Genomic DNA, 3513 nt, shown 5'->3' on the forward strand with positions numbered 1-3513 from the left:
AGCGTTTAGTGCGCCAAAGAAAAAAAGAATATAATTGTTTATATTACCATGAAGGACAGGGATAAACAACAACTGAAAGTATTCAACAGGAGATATTAACTAAAACAAATAACCCTGTGTATTCTAAGATTTATAGGTACCCACAGATTCATGAGAAGGAAATCGTTAAACACATTCAAGATATGGTAAAATTAGGCATCATTACAGAAAGTCATTTACCATACAATAGCCCTTGTAGATATTTTCAAATAAAATTGATAGTTCAGGTAAAAAGAAATGGAGAGTATTGATCGATTATCGTGGGTTAAATAAAAATACTATTGATAACAAGTTTCCTATTCCTAATATAGAGCATATTTTAGTTAAATTGGAAAGGTCTCAATACTTTTCTACAATTGACTTGGGTAAGGATTCCATCAAACCCTCGTGAAAAAGGAAGACCGGCTTAAAACAGCATTTTCTACACCATTCGGTCACGAGGAATTCATACGAATGCCTTTTGGTTTGAAGAATGCACCGGCAACCTTCCAAAGGATGATTTTTTTTTTTGTTCTAAAGGATTTCATCAATAAAATATGTGTCGTTTATATGGACGATATTCTCGCCTTTAGTACATCTTTGCAAGAACATATTGATAATTTGCATCAAATTTTTAGTGTTCTGAAAAAACACAATTTAAATATCCAATTAGATAAATGCAATTTTTGTTGTAAACAAACATATTTTTTGGGACATATGTATACTTACACCCCAAGGTGTTAACGTAAGCCCTGAAAAAATTAAAAGCATTGTGGAACTTAAGTTACCGCAAACTCAAAAGCACATTAAAGCATTTTTAAGAGTTACCCGTTATTACAGGAAATTTGTAAAAGATTGTGCCAAAGTAGCACAGCCTATGACCTCATGTTTGAAAAAAGATATGAAAGTTAATACAAAAGATACTAATTATGTAAATTCATTTGAAAAATTTAAACGATTATTGACAGAAACACCAATTTTGAAGTAATCTGATTTTAATAAGCGATTTAAATTAATAACTGTTGCAAGTAATTTTGCAGTCGGAGCAGTACTACATCAGGATAATTACCCTGTGTGTTATACCAGCAGAACTCTAAATGATCGTGAGAAAAATTACTCTACAACGGAAACAGAACTTTTAGCCATTGTATGGACAACGAATTATTTTCGTCCATATCTGTATGGTGTACAATTTGACTTACAAACTGATCACCAATCACTTAAATAGCTTCATGCAAAAACTCAATGTAATGATGTGAACCAAAGATTACAAAGATGAATGTTAGTTAGGAGAATATAATATCAGCATACAATATATCCAAGGTAAAGATAATAAAGTGGCCGATTTTTTGAGCCACATAAATTCGGATATTAATGAAATAAATACAATTGAGAATCAAGAAGTTATAGAAAACAGTTTTGAGGGACCTTTGGATAATAATATATGTATATGAAAATGATTTTGATACCATACGTTCACAACATGGTAACTTTAATGATCATATACCCATACTCGAAACAGTGGTTAACCGTTTTAAAACACAAGCTATTTTTACGAACTCAAAGAAAACTGAATTCGAAACAAAATTTGGCCATAAAGTGGTATAAATAACTCTACAAGGTTTGGAAAAGAATTAGTGCCAGATATTTTGAGAAGATCAAATCATCAAATATCAGATCGGGCAAATAAGGAATTTACTCAGATCTAAATGACCATGACTATAATAAGTTGTAAATGAAAATCTTAGAATCTTATAGTCAAAGAGAAAATGTAAAATTTGTTAAATGTAGTTTTCGGGCAAAGGATACGGTCAGCTAAGATGATACTCAAAAGCAATACATAATTATCATAAATATGAAACAGACCACAATGGAATTATTGGGTGTTATGATGAGATTAAAAAAGGAATTTACTTTCCAAAATTGAAAGTCATAATTCGAAAATATATTAATAATCGTGACACATGTAATAGGGCAAAATATGAAAGAAATCCATTGAAGCCAAAATTGAATTCAATTGACTGAAACCCAAAAACTTCTCTTCTTCTTAATTGGCGTAGACACCGCTTACGCGATTATAGCCGAGTTAACAACAGCGCGCCAGTCGTTTCTTCTTTTCGCTACGTGGCGCCAATTGGATATTCCAAGCGAAGCCAGGTCTTTCTCCACTTGGTCCTTCCAACGGAGTGGAGGTCCTCCTCTTCCTCTGCTTCCCCCGGCGGGTACTGCGTCGAATACTTTCAAAGCTGGAGTGTTTTCGTCCATCCGGACAACATGACCTAGCCAGCGTGGCCGCTGTCTCTTAATTCGCTGAACTATGTTGATGTCGCCGTATATCTCGTACAGCTCATCGTTCCATCGGATGCGGTATTCGCCGTGGCTAACGCGCAAAGGACCATAAATCTTTCGCAGAACTTTTCTCTCGAAAACTCGCAACGTAGACTCATCCGTTGTTGACATGGTCCAAGACTCTGCACCATATAGCAGGACGGGAATTATGAGTGACTTATAGAGTTTGGTCTTTTTTCGTCGAGAGAGGACTTTGCTTCTCAATTGCCTACTCAGTCCGAAGTAGCACCTGTTGGCAAAAGTTATCCTGCGTTGGATTTCTAGGCTAACATTGTTGGTGGTGTTTACGCTGGTTCCAAGATAGACGAAATTATCTACGACTTCAAAGTTATGACTGTCAACAGTGACGTTGCGGGGGTTCTGTTAGGTGCGTTCTTTCCTAGGTCGGAGGTGCAGGTACCTCAAGCACAAGAGGTGCCTGTCCCTCCATTAGATGATGGGGAGTTGGGGTACGCCTTTGGCCTGGTTAGGTCTAAACGGTCCCCAGGTTTTGATGGTTTGAACGGTGAGATGTGTAAAAGCTTATGGAAGTTCATTCCGGAATACCTGGAGGCCATTTATGATAAGTGCGTCTGGGAGGATATTTTCCACGCGAGTGAAAGTGTTAGGTTGTTCCTCTCCTGAAGTCCCCTGATAAGGTCAGGAGCGATCCTCGATCTTATAGGGGCATCAGTCTCCTTCCAGTACTTGGAAAAGTGCTGGAAAGAGTCATGGTGGAACGGCTTCAGGAGCTAACGCGGGGTATGTGGTCGGATAGGCAGTTTGGGTTCAGGAAAGGACGCAGTATAGAGGATGCGTGGTTCTTAGTTCAGAATGTTGTTAGAGAGAATGTCAACAAATATGTTCTTGGCATATTTGTTGACCTCAAGGGGGCGTTTGATTACCTAAGCTGGGATCGAGTGGTGCAACGGCTGGAGGAGCTTGGCTGTCCGGAAATTACTCTTTGGCGGAGTTATTTTTCGGACAGAAAGGCCTCTCTTGTCGGCATGAATGGGAGTGTGGAGATCGGAGTTGTTCGAGGCTGCCCGCAGGGTTCCATCTGTGGTCCATATATTTGGAACCTTATGATGGACACTCTGCTTTGGCAGCTCGAGCCACTCTGTAAATGTTGTGCGTATGCGGACGACCTTCTTCTTATGGTTGAAG

Source organism: Bactrocera neohumeralis, unplaced genomic scaffold (assembly GCF_024586455.1).
Source record: "Bactrocera neohumeralis isolate Rockhampton unplaced genomic scaffold, APGP_CSIRO_Bneo_wtdbg2-racon-allhic-juicebox.fasta_v2 cluster11, whole genome shotgun sequence".
NCBI lineage: Eukaryota > Metazoa > Arthropoda > Insecta > Diptera > Tephritidae > Bactrocera > Bactrocera neohumeralis.